Below are 24,428 nucleotides of genomic sequence, written 5' to 3' on the forward strand. Positions count from 1 at the left end.
AAAAAATATACTAAACTACCCTGAACATGTCTGCATATAAGTTTTATAATGGTGGTTTTGGAAAAATAAGATTTATATATATATATGCAAGAGACTTAGATACTCAACTTCTAGTGAATTGGAAATTAATGAACACGCGAAGTATTTACTACTAGTTGGTGCTTGAATAAATTGAAGCATGAGGGTATGTAATGTACTTGAGATATTCATCAAACTGCAAGTGGTACCTTCAAACCCTGAAAAGCTATATAACATATAGAACTAATCAAACAATAGATAGTTTGTGGGTATTTTTGTTAATTAGTGTTCTTAACAAGAAGTTATAATAATCTGAGCATTTAAAACCAACTGAAAAAACAGATTCAAGCTTTGAAACACAAAAAATTACTTCCTTTCTATTCTGAATATTTTAAAGCTTATTTCTTCTAGCAGGACGTTGAAAGAAAATTCAGAGAAAAATCATGCTATGTGTCGTATGACAAATATTTTATTTTTGAATATAGAAAAATGGTCTTGTGGCTTGTTTGTTTCTAAACTCAGGGCCTGGTGAATTTGACTGGAGTGTGTTAAAGATGTAAGTATTACCAAATATGCATTTCCCTTAGTAAAAAATGAAGCAAACTGTTCAGCCCTTGTGTGCTACTAGTACTGATTGCAATGCATCAGACTTTGGATCAGTCCTTCACAAATTCACTGTGTGCATCAGGCTTGTTTCTGGTCATGGTTTTACACCTATAGGTGTACGATTAGCAATTAACTCATTTAGCACTGAATAGCCAGTAACCAGTTTTCATTTGTTCTGAATGTGTTGATGGTGCAGCGTGTGCTTGGAAGGGGTTGTTGCCCACTAGCCACCTCCTGTTTCCCTGCGTGATTCCTCTGGTTATCAATGACCCCGTGCTCAAGGGAGGGAAGTGAGATATTCTGCAGTAACTGAGAAAACACTGCAGTATACGTGATGACAGCTAGGCAATCAACACTATCTCCATCAAATTGCAGGTGACATTTTCATAAGCTCAACAGCTTCTGGGCTTTGATTAGGAAATGACGCCGGGGGGGGGGCGGGGGGGGGAAGTCATGTCATCTCATAGTTATGTTACAGATGTGGCACTTTTTAATGTGCTTTTTTCAGCCTGCCTTAGTACTCTTATGGCAGCTGAAGCTGAAAAAGAAATTTTGAAGACATTTTATAATTCAGGACATTATTTGGGTAAAGCGGTGAGATACTTTTACTAGTACAGAAGAAAGATTTTATTTTGGGCCTAACTAAACTAAAAGTTCATGAATATGGACTTTTCTGGACGTTTAGATAAAGTATATATAAAATGGACACTATATAAAGTATTTCTAGGAAAAAAATTAATAACTAAAATTTTGTATTTATAATTCCTGCTTGTGTTCAAAAGTTCACTGAACTTTATGATTTCATTGCATGTGAGGTATAGTAAAACTGGAATATGAAAACAATATAAACATAAAAAATTCCAGACAGGTGCAAATGGATTATTTCTCTGTACCTTCATGTGGTTTTGTTAAAATCAGACTCAAAAATCACCTGTCAGATGGCTAAATAATGTGAAAGTGTGATTTTTGTTGTCCATTAATTGTATCTTTATGTACCTAGAAGCTTTTTCTGCTTCTTCCTGGTCCAAATTCTGATTTTTTGATTATTTGGAAAAATCCAAATAAGATTTGCCATGAGTAGGTCACATGAATAATTGTTATGAAATTCTATTAACAACATCCTTTCATTGCCTCCTCCAACTAAGAAAGATTCAATCTCAAAACACTCTGCAACCGCAAATTATTCAGCACATCTCTGTAGTTTAGTAGTGTCCCCACTTTACATATAAGGCAACTGATCTTTGATCTTGATACTGTTCAGGAGCAATTTAAATCGGATCATATGTCATTCTTCTCATCACAGGGGAGACAGTTACTGTCCTGACTCCCCAAGCCAAAAGTGAAATCAGCATAGGGGTTTGAACTTTGGGCTCCTGCAAATGACAATTCTACTCTCTGGTTCCTTGGCTATTCTGGGCTGGCACACTCCCATAGAAGCTGCTTTCATTTGAATAAATAATTAAATATTAATTTAAGCAGAGGCAGGCAGCCATAACCAAGCAGTTTGGTTTGAATAAATCAGCATTTTCTTGTTAAATAATTGTATTCTAAGTAGGAAGTTTTTGTTGCATTGAAAAGTAGTCTGATTACCTAAATGTAAATTAAAACCGATATGAAATCTCTAAAAAAGATCACAGGCAAATAAAAGAAGAGGAAAAGAGTATCTGCAGTTCATTTTTGATCAGCTGTAAAGCATCTGTAACTTTGGTTTCTTGGTTCTGTATTCCTGATGTAAATTTACAAAATCAAAGACAAGACAGTTTGAGGAACAACAGAATACATGACAACCTGTTAAAAATGGAAACAGCAGACGAACAATGTTCCAAAGCAGACTGAGGAATTATTTGTGATTTTTCTGTAGCCTATGAATGGTCTTTACGCAAATTATATTGACTGCTTTTGGTAGTGAACAGCTTGAAAAAAGAATGAATGAGAAAACAGGCTTTTAGAAAAAAGACAGTAGAAAGCATTTCTTTAATAGAAACGGCCATTTCTTTAATAAGGCTAATCTGGGTTGAGGTCTTTTGCTTGGATTTTTATTCTATTATTTCCTTGCCATGTCTCAGAAAAAACATGAGCTACTATACAACATTAGATGTTGCAGGGAGCAGGAAAGCTGACTTAAGTTTTGTTTTGGGTGGGAAATCCAGAGTTTCCCATTCCAGACTCCATTTCTGACAGCTGACTTCTCTCTGAACAGGAGGGTGGATGAACGCTTGCAGCTCACAGAGCAACATGACTGAGCAGTAATAGAGGTATGTAAAACACAAATTCATCATTTTCATGGGGAAAAAGGAATTCTGATTAAGTTTCTATTTTGCAAATGGCTTTAGAGCTGTCACTTTTCTGTTTTGACATTTTCAAGGTTGAAGAGTTCTAGGATTTTGTTTGAAACCGTTTTTCTTTTAGAAAGCTAAGGTGATTCCTCGTGGGAAAATAGGAAGAAATAACATTATTGAAATGGTAAAATCCAGGTGAGTCAGAGCAGATTTTCTTTTTTCTATTTTCAGCCTATGAAATATTTTTAACATTTTATTTTTTCTTTCCACTTTGAGATAGAAAAAAATTGAGAAAGCTGAAAAACTCTCCTAAGTCAAATAGTTTTTCAGCCTATTTCAGAAGAGGAAGAGCTCCTCATTTGCTAATTAATTCGGCAGTGGGAACAGCCCAAGGTTCATCTGCTGTAACTTTGAACTGCATTGTCCGTTTGAAGTACTTACAGAGAGTGTTTTGGGATACTAAACTCCAATTTGCAACCTTGGTGAAGTGTTTGAGAGTGGATAGGGCCAGTCTAGACTCTATTTATCCTCTTCCCTGGCCAGACATAGTAATGTAGATAGAGGCAGCACTTTCAAGTAGAGAAATCAAGGCTGTGCGGTACAAAACTGTCAAGGATAATACAGCAAGGCAGGAGTTGAACATGCTTTAGGAATGAAGGGCCTGGGCCACTTTACTGTTGCTAGATATTTTGGCTGATTTGCAGCAGAATGGAAAGACTACAGTTGCTTTTGTCTTATTAATCTTGTCTGTTTATATGATTACTAATAGTTTTATTCATATTATGAAGTGTTGCTCCAAAATTCTGCACGTGCTTACAGCAGATGAGTTCCTCAGACCTTTCATAACAAGGTGAGGCACAATTTGATGCTAGAGTGATGCTTCATTTACGCATTAAGCTAACTGTAACTGGAAATAATTCTCCATGTAGCTGGCTTAAGAATTCCAAGTTGTTTTACACCCTGTTCAAAAAGAAAAAGGAGATTTTTGACTACTGAGGTTGTACAAATCTCAGAAAAGATACCTGTGTAAGAAAGTATAATTTATCACAAAGCCTTCGTATTTATCTTCCCTGAATGCAAACACACATTCACAACCTTTTGTGTCTCATTGCTGTATAACTTTTAAAATGGCAGATAACGTGTTGCTTATTTACCTACACAGCATTAAGCATTTCCATTAATGCTGGGGAAGCAGGAAAAATGGTGGTACTTTGTACTTTAGATTAACACTAAACTTTAAAAGTCCTCCATATTTACCTGGCTGATACTGAGAAGACACATACTCAGATTATGCCATTTCAGTTACTACTTCTACTGTAGCTGTGAGGTTCATTTTGCAACCTTTTATTTAATTTTTCTCACACCTCCTGTCTACCTCACCTGGACAATTCTTTTTCCTCCTTACTTCCCATTAAACAAACCCCCTAAATTTCAAAGTGGTGGTTTCTGGCCAAATCCATGTTTTTCCCAGGGTTTAGGAAAACTTTTTCAGTCACATTGTACAGTCGTTGTGAATTTCTCAGCATCTTAACTCTGATTCAGCTCAGAGTCCTGCCTGAATAATTTTGATAAATGAGTCTGACCACCTCAGTTTTAGAGTACAGTAGATTTGGGTCTGGATCTCTGTGAAATACTGGTATTGAAAAATAACCTGGAGCAAACATACCTAATCTGGGAAGTAGCCTGGAGCTAGTACAGAAGTGAAAAGTGAAATCTGTGCCTCTTCTTCTGAGGGCTGTTTTATTTGTAAACTGTTTGGTCGAATTTTCTTTGTCCATGGATATTAATAACTGCTGATTTGTGGGATTTATCCCAGAAAATGTTCTTTTTTTGGCTTTTCCTCTGTTTGTGCAAGAGGCTGTCATAATTTGGTTGGTTTAATACACCAAGTGTTCAGCTTACTCCTGTGTGTATAATGTAATTATCAACCAAGACAAACAGAGATACTAATCTCTGGGCAAATACTCCATCATTTTTCCTATGGTGCCAGTCTCTTTGCAATGATATAATAATTTATTAGCTGTTGTCTTCAAGCAGGTAGGCTTTTAACATTCCATGTGTTGCTGGCATGAATTTGGCATTTTTATCCCTTTACTTACAGTTTCATCCTCCATGATGGGTCTTATCAACCCCTTGTCCTGTGGAGAGGACAGAAATCTCTTCAGCTGAAGCTTTGATGATCTTATTTGTCCAAATTTGCACTTCTGTCAGACTCTTGGCTGCAGTTCTACATTTCATATGTGAGGCTGTTATGATCCATTTAAATGCCTGTGGGGATCCCAACAAGCTTTTTGAAAAGATTAATGACTTAGCTGTGGTTTTTATGATAGTGTTTCTAAAGAAAAGCCTACATACGTAAGAAGGTTATTTCTACAAGCCAAAATTTGCATTGCTTACCATAAAAGACAAATAGATAGACTTTAACTACAAAACATCTGAAGGTTTGTTGCCCATTTTTGTCTTTTGGAGATCAGTTTTGTACAAAAAAAGGGAAATAAAGAAGGGAAAAGGGAAATAAATAAGAAACACATCAGATGTAAAATGACAGAAGAAGAAGGATGTGGATGTGAAGAATTCTTTATGGATATACATTTGTCAAATTGTTATTGCCTATAGTCTTATGTTTTTGTTTGGATGTGACAGTAAATAGGAGCAATTTAAAACAATGCTTGAACTTTCATAAGATCTATTCAATATTTATGTGAGTGGTTAGAAAAAGATTAACTGAATCATTAGCTAAATTGCATTTCCTAATGCAACCACCAAACAGCAGACTGCAAGGAGAGAGGCTACATTTGTGCTTTTGTTAAACCATTGACTTAGTACAGCTTTTTAAGTGCATTTGAAACACGTGTGTTATACTCTTTGGTGAGTGTTAACTAAACATCTTTCAAATATCAGGGATTATTACACATGCAACAACTGTTTTTGGCTAAAATTTGACCAATACCTGTTCTGATTTTTGAAACATGACATTTTTTTGCCCAGCATATATCTTCATTTATTGTGAAGCTGAGTGACCTAGTGTGGCAACAGCTTTGTTTATGGGTGGTACTACATTAATAAGATCAGACTTCTGGCTCTTACTTTCTCTCTTTTAATTTCTCTTTTGTGTTACATATCATTTAACTTGACCATTTAAATGAGAATTTTCCTTTTCAAAGTGTAGAGAGCCTAAGTTTAAGAGGTAGTTTTATTAGTACTTCTTTTTAGCACATTCCACAGATGCATTCCTGTAGGACTATAAGGCAAATCTGAAATCAGAAAATTAGAATTATAATGTAAAAGGAAACTTACAAGGGAAACCAATAATTTTAAACAGTCATCATGTACTGCCCTCACCTTAACTATATGAAAATGCTAGTACAATCCCTCCTAAATGAATGTGTTAGAAAAAATGCCTGCATTTGCAAATAAATGAAGAGAAGTGATCTTGATTATTCAGAGACACAACACAGAACAGATACATGATTCTGTGGCATCTAGTGCTTTTTTTCCCAAGTTATATTTCCTTTTTTCTGAAGAGAAAAATATTTATTTATTTAAGCTACATAGCTACTTTTATTACCATCTTCTGATTGTTTCATAAGAAAATTGGAGAAATTATAATATTAGCTACTGAAAATATCTTCCAGTATTTCCAGAGTATATATTTTTGGAACATAACACATTGTCTGACTTTAGATACTATACATCTGTTGTTTGATTTGCTGCTACAAACAGTAGATGCAACAGAGAAGAGAAATATGGTTACAGACTGATGATATTGCAAACCACTGTTCACAAATGCTGACTGTGCTCGTGTTAAGACTGTCAGATGATGACTAACAGCAAGACACAGATGTCTGCCTGGAGCAGGCAGTGAGGAGCTGTGGAGTCCTGTTTACTCTACAACCTGCTCCAGTCAAAGGGCAGGAAACATCTGGACAGCTGTGCAGCTTGCCCAGAGGCTCTTTTTTGCAAGGCCAGAGCAGTGTTTGGTGTGGAAAACATAACAAGAGTCCTCAGAGCCTGTGCTTAGCAACACAACCTTTGCTTGGCACAGGGACATTGCAAACCTGGGATACCACCACAGGACTCAGAAATGGACCTTAATCCTATCAATGATTCTCCAGCCTGTTTCCCACTGTGATATGTCAAGCAGTACTATGTGCTGGGAATTATTGTCAGTTTTCCCACTATATGTATGGGATTCTGGCAAGTTCTGTGGAAGTCAGAGCTACTTTGGCATGACTTCTGACACCTGTAAGGGGAAAGGCTTTCTCTGAAGCCCCCCAGACCAAAGATGCCTATGAATTTTATGTGAACTGTCTGTGGCAAAGCAGTTGATGCTTATATGTAGAAAGCTGATTTTTAAAGGCAGATATCATCTTATTTTAGTCTTATAGGGCTCATTTTATGGTGGCCAGGGTTTCCTTTGGTTTTATGTATGGCTATATGCACATAATTTTCTAATGAAGGTACTAAGCATAGTTTTTAATTTGAGTCCTAAACTGAATGAAGTAAAAATCCTGTGTATTATTCATCCAGATGACGCCAAGGTCACAGAAACTTGACTATACAGCTGCTTATGTCAGTTTTACATCAGCCTACATTTGCAATTATTCCTGACTTGCAATTTTGTCAAGAGAATTTCTCTGCTGATGCACAGAGCAAATTTACAAATGCAAAAGAAGGAGTATACCAGATTCACCTCTCAAAGTTTGGGGAGTAAATTTAGTCCTTAGGTTTGAATCTTTTGCATTATTTACCTGTTTGAAAAAAAACCCCAACCATCACCACCCCCTACCACTACCAACAAACCAACACAAAAAAACAGCAACAAAACCCAAAGAAAACAATAAAACCTATTTTCCTTATTCCTAACACTTAAAGGTTAGTTGTGTGTTTCTCCTTCAGGGTTACCATGGTGATGAAAGTATTGTTAAGGCCTAGCTAGGCAGGTACTAGATTAGGCTAAAATCATTTATCCTTCTTTTTGTCTGCAAAATGCATGGCCAGAAGATGAATAGCATCATTTAGAGCACTCACTCCTCTAACAGGCTGCTGTAAGCTCAGCCTCAAGAGTTCACATTTAAACATAGGTAGAAGTTTTGCAGGCTTAAATTGTACTGTAACAGCAGGCTGGCTTTCAAAATATATCTAAAATTACAAATACATCGCTGGAATCAATAATAAAACTCAGCAACAGCAACAATAAAAGCCCAAGCTCTAAGCTATCTGCTCAAGAAGAAAATGGAAAAGGGAGAATATGCAGGCAGAGGAAGCTAAATGATTTCTTTTTTTAGTGATGCTGAAACTGTTACTTACTGCAATGCCTCATTAGCTTTCCAAGGCAGGGATCTCCCAGCTGCATAGGCTGTTTCACAATCCTAATGTTAACTCTGACTCTGAGAAAGTTATCTCGTTGTGTAGTTGGGCTCAGGTGTTTCTCCTCGGCTTTCTCTGATCCACTTCTTATTCTGAGTAATGCTACTGATCTGCCAAAGAGGAACCACAAGCACACACTCCTAGGAAAATTAGCCTCAAGAAGACTTCAAAATACTGTTTATTTTTTTCCTGTGCTTCAGGGCAGACATTTGTCTCTGGGCAGGTGCTTGTCTACCATGCTCTCAAAGACCTTCAGAAGATAGCTACAGCTACCTTACAGCTCCAGGTTGGAACTAGTCTTCTTTTTTGGCTTTCTCTTTGAATATAACTTTTAATTAAACTTTTTTTTTAATAGGCATATGTATCATTAATACCAATCTTCATTTAATATCAAATAAGTGTGTAAAATCTGGTTCTTCCATCACCCCCCAAAAAAATATTTTAAAACTTCATATCTTAACTTCACTCTCAAATAAACTGTGAGGTTTGTATTGGTACCTTAATATTGTATTTAGATGCATATGGGCTGGGGTTCTTTATCTAGTTGTTGAAAAACTAGCTTTGTTGTGGTATATTCCCCTAAGTGGAAAAAAGTTATCACTGTCTTTCATAGGTTTGTTTATTTATGGCGTACGTAGTTAATGGATATTTCTAACGCCTCTTATGCAGGAAGTAAATTACTTGATGCCAGCTATTTCATTTCAGATATCTCACATTTTCTTATTTAGGATCATCAACATATTTTAACATTAATTATTTAACTGCCATTTCCAATCTTTTTAGTCAGGCACGCTTCTGCCTACTCAGGGCATAATTAGTCATTGCATTATTATAGATTTAAACCGGTTTAAGTGAATAGAAAGTAATTTGCACATTTTGAACACAGTTACATTTTGTTCTGAATATTTTTACCCTGAAGATTGGCTTTCATTTTCACATTAAGACATTTTTATGTTTTCCAAAATGGAACAGCTAAGGCTTATGCAGTTATTTTCTTATTTTGGATACTGATTTACGTTTAAAAACTATAATTCCCCTTGACTATTGACCCTCTTCTCATCCACTAAAAGCAAAAATACAACACAGCAAGTAAAACTATTCTGAATTAATGTTAAGAGGTGTAATAAGACAATTAATATACACAGCCTCTCTACTGTCCTTGTTCTCATTGGAAGCTCAAAATGCATAGCTAACCCTTTTTTCTATAAATGTAGAGTCATACCTATCTTATGTGATAATGTGTGGTGCACTGCAACCACCACTTCCAGCCTCTTAGACAAATAATTTTTTACTCAAGTCGTGTTTATGGATGTTTGATTCAATAGTTGGTTGCACTGATGATTTTGGAAAGAATTGTGTGTCAGAGGTTGGGAAGATGAAAGGCTGAAACTCCATGTTTGAGATACAGTTAAGGTTTTGTTCCATGATCTTGGGTCCCAGGAATTGCTATAATACTAATCATAAGAGAGGGTAAATTTACAAACAGTAGAATATCTGCCCTGATGCAACTCAAAAATTGAAAATAAAATATAGCTGTGCTATTTTCTAAGCAGTTTTGAGACCAGGAGACAGTAGAATCACACTAAAGAAAATCAACAGCCAATAAAAACATCTTGAGCTTGGGGAAAAGCTCATCATGAAACAGGTCAACTCCCTTTTTCAACTTTTAGTGGGATTGTAAAATGAAAGGGGGGTTATTTTATGACCCCTATTCATCTTTCTTACCCATGTTTCTTTTAGCTGTCCTACAAAGCAAGCTTTGGCTCTTTTGGAATGCTAACCTTGATTGTGCAGAAAGAGATACTTTTGTCCTTGAGTAACCATTAGGTATTTTGAGCAAAAATTGTCATGATCAAAGTTAAAAATATTAGAGGATCTCTAATATGCTTCTTGGAAAGTTTTGTTTTATTTTAAAGCTTTCTCTATTGTAAGAATGTAAGAAGGATCTGTAATGGACATGAAAGAAAGTTACATTAAGACATGTGATGTGAAGATTTTCCATTTTATTCTGAGATGGTTGAGTCTTTCTTTGAGTAATGTCATAAAGAAATACCTCCATTGGTGGACAAAGTTTAAATATATTTCCAATTTGTTATGCTTAAAACATAAATAACCAAATGAGACTTTCCCAAATACATACAAATTTCTCTGAATTTGTTCCTTTGTTCCCATGCAGATGATAAGCCTTCCTTCATGAAGGAATGTTATTTTTATTAATGCAAGTCTGGAGAGCTGCTATTTGGCTTTCCGTTTACTTTCTTCCATGGGGAAAGTCAGGGGAACTTCTGTCGGTGTGTCTATCATATTGTTCTAAAGTTTCCTAAGGTAAGAGTCAGCAAAACAGCAGATAACAAACGTCAATGAAGTGTCTCTTGTGAGGCTGCCAGCCCTTCAAGGCTTTCACATGCTCCATGAATTAAATAGGATGAGTATCAGGACTCTGAAGGAGGGCTAACATTAAAGCAGCACCATTTGTGCCACCAGTGCTAGAAGTCTGTGCATCACTTTAATTCCCCAAACCTCGTTTTAATAGTGCAACTGCTTTTGCACAAAGGATGGCTGTGAATTCTGTCTTTGCTGTTACTGCAAAATCTGCTTGCTTCTTTGGAAACCTAAAATTGTTCGGGCTCATCTAGCAAAAACTTGACCTTGCAAAACTTTACTGACACAAATAGTCTCAATCATAAAAGCAGAGCTGTTTATGTGTGTAATTATCCCTCATGTGAGCATAAATATGCGAGAACGACCTTTAAAACATGCTCTCTGGGCTATCATAACTTAAGAAAACAGAGTATTTTTCCCTTTTAATCTAGGTGGCAAAGCTAACAATTTACAGTATGATTGAATTGCTTTTCATTTTTTAAAAACAAATCTTAATAATTGACTTCTTTCAATTTGAAAATACATTATTCTGAATATAGAGTATGTGCTTTTTGATGAAAAAATAAGTAAGGCTGTTTAATACTGTAAATGCATTTGCTATGTATCAGCAGCACTCACATTAACCCAGCAGACTGAAATGGCTCCATCCATTGACTCAATGAGCCATGAAATAAAAATGTTCTTTCCATAAGCTTTGGCACGCTGGACCTCAGTGGACTGAAGCTCCCATGATGAGTTACCAAGCAAATGATACTCTGATAAGACCTTTTTTTGGACCCTGACATGACAGATTTACAGTACCAAAGAAATAGAATGAAGACTCATTTTACCAGGGCTCTTCAGTTTAAGGTACATTTGATAGTTAAAGTAGTTCTATTTAGAGGTTGTTTCAGTGCTGTCCAAGCTTCACATGAAATTTTCAGAAATGCTTTTTTTTTTTTTTTTTTTTTTTACTGATTTTCAGTAGATGTTTGGGGGACAGACATATTCCTATTGTTCATTGCAAATGGCTAGAGCATATTTTACATGCCCCACCCTTCTGTCAGCTAGTAGTTACTGTCTGCAGGACTGGTGTGCAGCCAGGGAATGGATTGAATGAGTCCTATTCACACTCTGGTGTATGGTTGTCTCAATCAAAACTGCAGGAAAGGTGGTTTGAGTGGCTGACATTGCACTGTAGGATTAGGGAGTCATGTCTGTCCCACCCTTCTTGTCCAAAGGCAGTGATAGTCCTCAGCTTCTGCAGGGGGCTTTTCTATGTGCCCTAGAAATGAAAAGTCAAATGTACACTGACTTATGAAAATATTATCTTGAGATTTATTCTTATGCGCACCTAAACCTCGAAACACTTAAGTCAGTTGTACCTCTGCTTCCTTTCTTGCCCTTGCTCCCTTGGCTGCAGTGCTAGCCTGTCTGAGGGTAGAAATACAAATTTGCTAGCACAAAAAGTGTATGTAAATAATACAGAAAATTGTGCTTGATGCTAAGTACATTTTACTATGGATGCCAAGCATTTTTCAACCAACACAGAGCACGACGTTAATTCATGAAGGCAGGTGAATCTTGCTTGCCTGAAAGATTAATCCTTGCCCACTCCCTTGCACGGTTCTAGTCGCTCTGGGCCATTCTCAAACCACTCACTACAATGGACTTAGGCACCTGTAACTATCCAGATTCATGGAATTTGTGAAAGCTGTGGATAGCCTGCTGCACCTGGTTAGTCAATGCAGAAAAGCTAAATTAGGCACTCTGGAGGGTCTGCATGCTCCATCTTTCTAAAGGTCTCTAGGTGACCTGGAATTTTTCCGGAATCATGACATACAACTATGTTGCCAAAGGCTTTTACTGACATACTTTTCCCATGGCTCTGGTTGTGTTTGTTATTCCTTGTTCTTTCACTCCTATTGGGCAGGGTAAGGAGAGTATATATGTTAGTTACAAAGCTTTCCAGTTCTTTCTGCCCTCCAGATAGGGTAGATGCTGTCTACTGTAACATAAAATTCATCCAAAGAATTTCATTTGAAAGGCAGGAGGTCCCTGGAGACACCAAATCTTTCAAAATGAGATTTTCATGTTTCAGCTTCATAATTGCAGGTTGTAGACTGATAGGTTAGAAAAAATTATAGGCTAGATGAGGCACTCGCTGCCGCACTGCGATCCTTACCAGGTGTTCAAAATACGTGTAAAGTTGCTAGCAGGTATAAGAGCAAAAGTCCATTTGGACTTGCTTGTTGTCACCTTCAGTCACTTTCTCTCAACTAGTTTCATTTAGATGGGACTGTCTGTTAGGATCACGCTGACAAAGCCACATGACCAGTCCTTGTGATCCCCAAAAGGAGCTGCTAGGGCAGAGAACTCTTCCCACTCTCTCCAACGTCTTTTTCTGCTACTTTGCATTTTGATGTCAATTGTACCATGCGCAGCCAGGCTTGTATCGAGTCTCTCTGTGCACCTAAGACAGCGATAAGGCACCTCAACGAGCTCTTACATTGCGCATACACATGCTGGCCCAGCCTGCAGGTGATTGTTCCCACCCACGCCCAAGGAGCATGAGTGATCTAGAGCTGTGGAGCTCATCTGACCCCTGAAAAAATGTAAAAGTAAAAATCGGTCTCTACATAGACTCTTGCTACTTGCTTTATATATTTTTGAAAAGTAATATATAATTTCGACAACTGTGTGTTTCCCAAGGGCAAAATCTTTTTAATCCAGATATGGTCATGATGTGAAATACTGCAGGAAGCTGGCCATCAAAGATAATCAAGCTGTATGTTTTTGTGTTAGTGGATACAGCGGGAAAGTGGCCATTCCTACATATGCCTGCTGCTAACCTTCTGCCCTGGGGAACAGTTTTTTATAATTAGGTCAAAAAAGAAAAGAGATCTCACTATTTCCTTGTCAATAAACAAGTCAGAGAACTTTTCAAAAGGATGTTGTGATTATGATGGTTTTGCTGTGAGCCAAATTTATCTATACATAGTTAAAAATAATAAAAAATTTCATGAGACAGATCAGATAAGTATCTCTAGAAAGAGATGAGTCTTGATTGCTAACTTCTCCCCAGTGTCTTCGTACCCATGGAGGCTACAGCTTTATAAAATGAAAAGTAGCAGATAAAGAGTCTGCTTGCTGTGGAGATTGGAGATTATTTTATTAATTTAAATATTATAATGTCTTAAATTTTATCTGCTATAAATTGAATGAATCAAACCATGATGCACTGAAGTATTAATAAGGTTTCAATTAAACTTTGTCAAAGTGTTCTTACTCAGTTACTCTTTCCACTACCAGCTAGAAGGAACTCCTTCTACAATACAGCTGTAAATGTTGGACCTGAATTGCCACATGATAATGTGATGATAATATAATGCATATTCTACAAAAATAACTGTAATTATATATTTGTATGAGGCATGGCTCCTCTAATATTATACAACTTTAAATCTTTATTTATATGGAGGTTATTTCTTAGCATTCATATTATTCTAGAAGTAATTTGTATTTAATATCACACTGTGTCTGCTTTTGATTATATTTTATAATAAGATGCAGCAGGATTAGTTATCAGATGATGCTTAATTTACATAATGAGCTAATTGAATCTTCTGAATTTGGAAGCAATCATCCCAGAACCTTGTTTTTGAAAAACCATAGTTCCAAGTACCAGGGACAAACACCATGCAAAGGGCAGTATTTCCTGGAATGTGGGGCAATTCAAAGTAGTATTTATCAAACACCTTCTTTGGTAGGTTCATATGTCAGTTTTGAAAGAAATCAAATATTTGATAGATGGCAGATAGTGGTAACACATTGCAGAATATCTGGTGATCATCAAAAAGTTCAGCTTTCCTGAACTCTTGCTATATAACCAAACCATGTCCCTAATTTCAAAGTAGACTCCATGTCTGTTTGTGAAGTATATTTTATATTTATTTATATGTATACATATACACATATATGCATATGTAACATACTGCGTATGTGTATATTAAAAAAGGTGTTTATATGCATATTACATATATTGTCTGTATACATTAAATTTCTCAAAGTGTATAATTAGCAACACTGAAAATTCTTATACAGTGGTTTTTCTGATGTATAATAGCTGATTTTTAGACCCTGAGAATTTTCCACCTCTCTCCCTGAAGTCTGAGCAATAGTTTCTTATTTAAATTGTGTGGAGGATCATCTGCCCTAATGTGTATGAACAGCACCATTCCCATGCATACTCCTCTTGCTAATCTCAGGGACTTAGATCAATGATTTCTACAGAAGAAAATCACTAAGGGTTTAGGGAGGAATCAGACTTCAGTGCCATTTCCCCTGTATTGGTATGTCAAGGTTTCCTTCTCAGACTGTGTGTATAATAGAATGGGCAAAGGGTTTATTCTCCTGACTCACATCCCTCAGGTCCCCTTAAGTTTTTATTGAGATACTGTCTCTCACTCTGTAATATCTCTAGTCACTGACATAACCTGACAGAACCAGATTTCTGCTAAAAACAGTGAAAAGTACAGCTAGTGAATGCTCCCTTCTGAAAATCAAACCCCTGACTATGCAAGGTGATTCAAAAGTTGTAATCTTGTGGTTAGTGCACTGCATTAGGATTTGGAAAACTGAATTTCACTGGTCGCTCTGAGGTCCTTTGAAAATAACTTTGGGTCAGACCCTTAAATGCATATGAGTCTGTTTTTTGCTAACGCTCGTGGAGTTTATGGATTCAAGATGCTGAATCTCGGTATCATCTAGGTTTTTTTTCTTTGATGTTGTTGTTCTCCAGTAAATAAGAATAATGGAAGGCTATTCTGTTAGAAATAATTCTGCTGCTACCCTTGCAGAGGTGTTATGACCAGTAGTATGGTCAAATAAGATAGACTAACAGAGACCAAATCAGTCTGGGGAGGATACACGTGCAAGTAGCTGTTAGGTGATGTCTTTGGTGTCACCTTAGCAGCTGAATTTGATAGGTTTTATTTAAATATGTATAAGACAAGAAAAAGTTGGTTGAATTGGGACTCCTTATGTTCAGTTTTATTTCAAAACAGATAATATGTTTTAAGCAGCAGACCCCTAAAGAGAGTGCTGTCACATTGCTAAGTGTGTATATTTTACAAAGTTGCAGGTTTGCAAGATAAGGGACTGGATAGAAAATTACACAAAAACAGGAATGCCCTTCAAATAAACATCTAGGGCTGTTTTCTGGAAATAGGCCTTTATCAGAAATGTTTTCTATTTTTGAGTGTTTTTGGGTTCTAGCAGTAGTTGGCTACCAGGTCAACTGAGCAATCTTGTGCAGCATTCAGAACATCTCATGAGTGTCTAAGTTAGGCAGCTTGACCAGGTTTCTCTGTTGAATGACAGGGAGCAAAACTCTCTGTAATTATTTTGAATTTCTCAAGATTTTCACTTTAATTTAGAGGCCAGCACTATCATGATTATGAGTTACAAGTGTCCCACGCAGCTGATGTGTATGTTTAAAGATTTCCAATTGGATAGAAGGTCGCCTTGACATTTTTTTAAAAGGTCTCTGGCACAATCTATTCCTCTCCAGAACAATATGATGGTAGAAGAGCTTTGGAAATTTTAAATGTAAAACTAGCTTGAAGAGTTTATTATCCAAACTGAAGTTACAAACTTCTGTGTATTCGTTAGCGTTTCGTAGCTGTTTAAGTGTTTAGTCATCCAATGTTTGAATTAAGGATTTTTTGTCAGAGCAGAAGCTTGCAGTCTGGCAACACGGTCTGGAGGAAGCGAGGCATGACTGAAACGCTGGCAGACAGATTATTGGCTGGTGTTGTGCAGAAGGAAGTCTCTAAACTAAGAGCCCTCAATCAATTGAGACAGCCTGTATGCAGCTGGGACTGGGAGACTGAAAGCTTTGGAACCACAGCTGGTGGTGGGAGTTAGAGCTTAAAAGCTACAGCTAAAGATTTCTTTACTCAGACCGTGGATTTTTGATCCTGAGACACAGCAGCCAAAATAAATCCTAGAATGTTTAGTCAGCTCATGATTACACGCCTCCTGGATATCTGAATCCTATCTGTAGGAATCAGCTGATGGTAGTGGATATTCTATGGCCTCTCTGTGGGATATAAACCAGAGTGCCCTCAAATGACTTGCTTGAATCCCCTCCAAAACAGGAGCAGAGTATTGGCCATGTCGGCATTTGCCAGCTGATCTCTTAACAACTTTTGAAGGGGTGCTGAAAGTAGTTCTACCTCACTCACAAAAGAAATGGAGGCCTGGGGAAATCCTTTTCTTGTTTGGTGTCACGACTTACTAGGAAGGCATTTGGGAGGACGGTGAGTGAAGGACACTGCAAGAACTTTAGGCCAAGCCAGTGTTGTAGAAATCGAGGTTTTGGATACACCGCGTAAAAGGACATAATGGCAATTTGTACAGATAAGCGATTCCATTGTCTGGGTTTCGGTGGTGATGGTAGATAGATGGGCCAGTGGATGCAACAACCACTAAATTTCATGGCCAATCTCTGGAAAGTTTGCTTGTCCTTGTGGCGGTTTTGAATCATTTTATATGTCTGTTACTATAGCTGAGATGGGGCTTAGATATATAACCAAGTTACCCTGATTTAAAAAACTGCAGTGAATCAGCTGTCTTAAACAACCATGAGCTTGCTATCAATCTGCAGGAATTACAGCGACTGCGCTTTAACCTCATCCTTCTCTATGAAGATTAAACTGCTTCTCCTTACCTTGCATGTGATACTCTGGGGAGGTGGACCATGGAGTGCCCTGTCTTGGGCGATGCTGACCTCAGTAAGTGATTCTGTGATCAAGTAGCAAGTGCCTATTACACTGTTAGTCCCAACACAAACCAAAAAGCAAAATATCCTTTAGCTTCAAACCCAGAAACTGTTGCTGGTGACCTCCTACTCTCAGACGGTTCATTTATTTGGAAATGGTTGTATTTTACCACTATGAAATTTTTATGTAAAGAGGTGGTCCTCTGCTTATAATTGTATTAATGCTGAATTATTTCGCTCAAAATATCTTAGAGTTAAGCAGTCCATAAACTATAAGTACATTTTTCAAACTGATCCTTCAACACAGAACAGCACATCTGTAGAACACTCATGCTGCAATGCAAACCTCTCTGCAATGGCACAACCACTTGGACGGATGTGTCTTTCCAGACATGCTGCAGAACTAACATGCAGGAAATCAAACAATGAATACAAACAGAATGCAGTCTTTCACATCGTTAGTAATAGATACTTTCTGTTTTGCAATTTTAGTCAGATTGTGAATCTGCATAATTAGGAAGGCATTTGCACAGTTATGAAGTAACCAGAATAAATTAGGTGAAGAAACAAGAATGCAGAAGCAACAATCTTGATTTAAATAATATTCCTGCTCATAGATTGGTTAATTTACTGTGGTAAATTATGTGATGAACTTATACTGATTTCTTATGTACTAGAAATTTTTCTTCTGGGGTTTGTTAAATGTTTGTGTATTGCCATCCTGCAGCAAACAGGAATATTTAAGAATACGGTGTGGCACTGTCGTCTTTCCAGTTACTACAATTTATCATTTATATTGCAGTAAGATCTACTGCCTGCCCAATGATAAAGATGTACAGAATGTTTCATGTCCAACCTCTAACTAAAATACAGAAGCCAGGGAGACTCTCCAATTATATGAAAAATGAAATGTTTTGTGGCAAATAAGATTTTGTAACCACTTATTTTTGTTCATCACCAGCCTTCATTCCTTGGAAAACAAACTATGTTGCTTTCAACTTGCAAAAAAAGCATAGACAGCCCATGTTGTGACAGGTTGTATCAAGAAAGTTGCACTCAGGCTGGCTCAATGTCTTCAATAATCAGTAGCACTCTCAGTTTACTCCATGGTGAGATATGATCAGTTTTGTTGAGTTTGAACGTTTAATTATTTTTTTTATTGTTTTTATTGTTTGTTTCTGGGCTTGGACTCTGTAGATTTATATATGTGTCCCTGAGTCAGTCATTCCTGCTGCCCAGGCTGTGTAAGAATAGCAGTAAAGGTTGTTTTCCTACATTAGAAAAAAATCTCTGTGACACAAGAACTTTGTTCCTGTGGGTGGTCATGGTGCTGAGCAGACCCAGGGCGAACCAGGAGAAACTTAATTATCCTTGTTTGGTTTTGGCATGCTCTTCTTTGTGCTTTTGACAAGCTTTTTTGATGTTCCCCCTCCCCCCCCGTTCTTGCATTTTAGGCATGTTTTATTGGCATTTTTGGTGTGATTTTTGGCTTCTTTGAATTTTTTGAGTGTTGTGTTTTGGTTTTTTTTTTTAGTTTTGTGAGGTTTTTTTTGCATTCGTAGTATGATTCTTTTGCAATGTGGCCTTTTTTTTTTTTTTTGTATTGTGGCACACTTCTTGCATCATGGTGCTTTCTTGGGTATTTTTGATGCTTTCTTTGCATTTTGGTGCATTGTTTTCTTGATTTTTAATTGAGTTTGTAATTTTGCACTTTTTTTAAACTGTTTTGGTGGGCTTTGGTTTGTCTTTTGATCTGTTTTTGGTGGTTTTGCAGGTTATATGCGTTCTTTCTTATTTTATCTTCCTTTTTTTTCACACACACCCACACCCACCCCATTTTGGGGCTTTTTGCTCTTTTGTGGGAATTTTTGAGAACTAAAGCGCCTCTGCTGGACTCAAAGAAATCTCGTCTCTCTGGTTCTCAGAAGAGCTCTTTCCTCTCTCCCCTCTACCAGTCACAGTGTCCTGTCTGAGAGGATGCCTAAAATGCTTGAAAAAAATGCTGTGTAGTGTCTGAAATGGTCACAGTCTGGGTTATTAACACTTTTGGCGTGAAGTTTCTCAAGCCACATGAGGAGTTTTATCCTTGTAAATGCATCTGCTTTAAATGTTTCTCTCATTCCACTGGTAACAGAGGAGACGTGCTGGTGTGCTCTCATACATGGTATCTATTTGACTGGGGCTCCCTGGGATTGTGTGCAATTTCTGTGGCAATCTGGGTTTTACTGAAAAGTTTGGTCTATCACACTGGTAATAGCTTTTATAATTTGTGCTGCAGGAATGCCCAGAGGGTCATAGTCTGACTGGGGACTCTGTGCCAGGCACTGCTTAGACATCATGTAGCTACATTTACAATTAAATTAAACTAGCTAAAAATGGGAGCCTCTCTTGCATGCACAGCAGGAGAGAAGGTAACTCCAAAGCCAGCTAGGATTACCCATTTTACCCATCAACTCAATTTTCTGTATCAATATAGCAGTGCTCACAAGAGAGGCGCATCTCAGGACCCCAGGTAGAGGTGACATGGTTACCTGAATTTGTAGTTAAAGCAGCACAGCAGTGAAATGCTTTAGGACCACAACCTGAGGGCCTGACTTTAAATGTAAACGTGCCCAGGAAAGAGGTGGCCCAGGATATTGGAAGTCCACATAGACACAATGGAAAAATGGAAGTAATGGTTTCTCTCTTTGATACGGAAGTGCAGTGAGAGTCAGCAGGCTGTGTTTGCAAAAGAAATGTGTGCCAGAAGTGGGAGGCCAGCAGCCCAGACCCTCAGCCAGATTCACCTTTTCCATGGTATATCTACGTTATCCCTGGTGGCTGATGTGCATGTAGCCATCAGTGCAGTCCTGAGCAAGCTGCAAGCTGAGGTCCTGTGAGCAGCCTGGCTGGTTCTTGCGGCGCTTTGCCCCAAACCAGGGCAAGGAGGGTAAAACCTCAGCACTGAGGGGCTCCAGTTCCAAATATGCTCAGTGGCAGCCACTTCCCATGTGCATTTTTCACTGCTGACAGGTCATTACTGTCAGTAAGAAAAACTATCCTGTAATTCCTTCTGAGTATGCAGGCTTGACTGTCACATAGAGGGATTGAGACTTTGATGGACTAAAGGGACCATTAACTGCAGTGTACATCCAAGCAGCATTTCCACTGAAACTACTGGGACAACAGAATGCAGCCAGTGTTTCCAAACCTTAATTAAATGCCCAATGAACTAGAACAACAAAATAGCAGCTAAAGATGATGCAGATTTATTTTCTTTTTTTTGTTTTGGGTTTAATCAGTAGCTATCTAAATGACGGATAGGAACTGTAATTCCATAAATGCATTGGTAACTAAATGACAACATAAGACTTTCTGTTACAGAACAGTTGTCTACAAAAATTCATCCATGTTTTCACTGATTGTTTTGGAGAGAAAAATGAACACATTAATAATGCTGAAATCATAGTTAGAATCATTTATGGCCCACTGAGTTTTACCACCGGGTGTTGCATTCATGCCCTAGCAATTTATTTAATAATGTTTTCCCACCTTGGAACATACTGTATTATCCCAAATCATCTGTTTGAAATGGTTGTTTCAATTGCTTACTTGGCTCTTGGTAGTGTAATTTAACATTTTCATTAGCTCAGTAAAAGAGAGACTTTAAGGTCTTTTATGTTTCAGAGGCATAATGTGTGTCATGGTGGGAATCAGGTAGGAATTACTGTTGTTTAATGAATACTTTATGGATCCTGTAAAGTAATTATATAATGTAATTAAATTATTTGAAATTCAGTTTCTAACTTTGTTTCCTGAATAGACTTAACCAAAAATAAGTTATTCCCCACCCAAAGATCAAATTAAGTCCTCTGTAGACAGATTAGAGAATATGTCATTTGAATATAGGTATCTTGGGACTTCATGGGGAAGAAAAACAATGAGATCCCTTGTTTTGATCTAGTCTCTGTTTGACGGCTTGTGTTCAGCATGGGGAAGTCACATAATTGCTATCAACTACTCACTGAATTAGCTTATTTAAAATCTTTTTTCAATAAATGTATTATACAGCTATTAATAGACTTGTAGGTGAAACAATACTGGTGCTCATAGTCTCAATGGGAGTTTCCATTTACCACAGTAATGCCTAAAAATCCTTCTTCAGAAAATACAGCACATAGAAGGATTCAAATATAAACCAAATATTTGCAGGGCCTGATCAATTAATTCTTACTTAGGGAAACTGACTTGGAACTCAGTGAACGCATTATCAATGTAGCAGGTGTGCTTTGGACATTTCTGGCACTTTTTTTCTCTCTCTTTTTGGAAGAATCCAAGCTGAAACTTCACAAATGCAAAAATTTCCAATCCTTTTGTTCAGTCATCTGGGGAAATAAGTACATTATTTCTATCTTGGATTAAGTAAGAGTTTTCTTCTGTTAGCTAGCAGGCCTTGCCAAGGACATCAGTTTTCTTTTGCAGTAACTTCATTATGGTTCCTTAGAGGACCCCATTCTGCCACGGACCGCAGCCCAAGACCCAGCAGATCACATGTATCACTGGACCTCTGTACTGGTTCTGTGAGTGTCATAAATGGGTATAAAAATTAGCCAGCTTTCCAAATCTGGAGACAGAACTAAAAATGTGTTCCAATATTTGAAATTCTCCTTCTTTTTCTGCATAGGAATAAGATTCAGCTCTGAGTCTTCAGTGTGAAAATCTTCTGGACCTGAAATCTTGGTTCAGGTCCATCTCTCACTGTGCTTAGCAGTAAATAAAAAGCTTTTCATGGCTGATTTAAACAGTTAGGAGGGCTGAGCCAGTAGCTAAATAGTCAAGGTCTGAGTATATCACAAAATGTCAGGGAATGAACTGTACTTCTGAAGGAGGGAACCAGTAGCAGTCTGTGAGGTGTTAACTAGCTATTTACTGCAATGTTTGCACCTTTACTGCAGAAAAATGAGTGCTTTAAAACCACACTTCAATATAAACAACTCTGCTTTTTTATGGAAAATTAAATAATCATGTTTTAAAGGAAGATGGTTTATTTCTTTTTTTGTTGTTTTTTTTTTTCTTTCCTGTGTGAGTTTTCAGTAGGCAGCCCAAATGAATTTATTCTCTAATTCAAGTTTTAAAAATGTGACTGTGTTTAAGATGGACCATAAGAGAATGCAACCTGCCAGCTTAATTAAGTTTCTGGAATGCTTCTGGGCAAAATTAATATATGTGGATGAAAGCCAAAATCAGCCTGACTGAACAGATTTTAGCTAGCACACAAGTCTGAGAAACACAGGGACCTTAAAGGACCCAGCCTAGCAATATTAATTACAGTGGTTAGAGAACTGTCTATCCTTTCTGTGGGTGCCAATCTGCATTTATTGTTGTTTATTTCCAAGCCAGTATGGTTATCAGAACAATCTTAGAGTTAAATTACAAATTAGAAAATGATTTGCCATCATTTTCTGCTTCAAACACTTAATAAACAACAGCTGATGAAAATAGAAAGCTAGACTTACTCAAATTGCCTGAGTGTGAAACTGAATTAGTTCATAATGCAATAAAGGCCTCTGATATTAATGTCCTTTATGAACATGGACTCTTAACTTGACCTTTATGTCTTCCTAGAAGATGGTTTCTGAATTAAATGCATTCTTATTCTTGTCACCAGACACTGTTCTAGAACACCTGGAGTCTTTAGCAGTGCTTCACATAGGCTGCATCCACTTCCCATGGAGAGAAGAAAACTTAACTCATCGTGTCCTGCTATTTGATTCCCTAATTCTTCATGTCCCTGCCTTGCCGTGGTAATAGCTCGGCTGCAGTCCTGTGTACTCCAGTGCTTTATTTTGCAACACTGGAGATAAGGTGGCAAATATAGACTTTTTTAGCTCAGCAAAATTAGGGAACTCATCCTGATGTCTTTACTGAAACACAGCTCCCATTGCCTGCAAAGGAAAGTTTGCCCAAGAAAGAAGGCCACCATTAGACCATTAGAGGAAAGTTCTCACATATCTCTCTGTTGCATATTTCCAACTTATGTTGTTGATCAGCTCTGGTGAGCAACCATGGGAGGTTCACGTACTGAAAATACAAGATTGCACTGCATTATATGCACATGGTAGTAATTATAGAGAAGCTGTTTAACTGATGTAAATGCAGAACAGAGACATTCTTCCACTTGAAGGAAGGCAAACACTGCCGATCTCTCCTGTTCTGTGAAAAGAGCTTCCACAAAAAAAATCTGCCTCTCTATATAAAGTGGCTTAGGGGTGCCCTGAATCTGTGCACTGCAGAGGCTGCTTTCATCAAGCCTGTCCTGGAAAGGTGAAGAGGTCTTTGTGGGTAAGACCCCCCGGTATTTCCCCAGAGTATTTTTGGTGATGAAGGACCTTTATCTGAGAAAATTACCCTTAGAAAACATCCTGGAACCAGAAATTTTGTCATCTTCTGCTTTTCCTTTGCATTGTGTTACTAATGAGAACTTGGTATTTATCAAGTTGAATAAATGAACTGATTCACTCAATTTTCTTCCATCATTGGTAGTTTGTGAGCTTTAAAGGGTAACCACTGACTAAAGGCCTATTCCTGACAACCCTGTCCTGTCACCCAGCAGTGTCAAAGGCTCGTCCGACTGAACCGGGTAGCTCTAAAAGCAGGAGAAACACTGGAGCCTGCTTTCTCATGCATTATGGTGCTTGTTTGGGTTTTCTAATATGTAAGGAACAGGGTCTTGAGCGCTCACAATCTGGCAAATACTTACAATAAAATCACAAATATTTATTTCCTTTCCTTACAATGTTATGCTGAAAGTATGGGTCCAGTTGACCACTATGACAGCTCAACAAATTTAGTGACGCCAACTTGTTCTGCGACTGGCATAGTGAAATTTTGGTCAGATTTATAGCTAAACACTAAAACGATTTCAAACAGGTTTTGGAGCAACAAAGGTATATATTTTCCTTTCAAAGCCTTGTATCACCTTTGGAGTACAAAAATAATACTTGCACATCATGTCAGATCCCTCTCACTTT

The sequence above is a fragment of the Falco punctatus genome (genome assembly GCF_963210335.1).
Source record: "Falco punctatus genome assembly, chromosome: 15".
NCBI lineage: Eukaryota > Metazoa > Chordata > Aves > Falconiformes > Falconidae > Falco > Falco punctatus.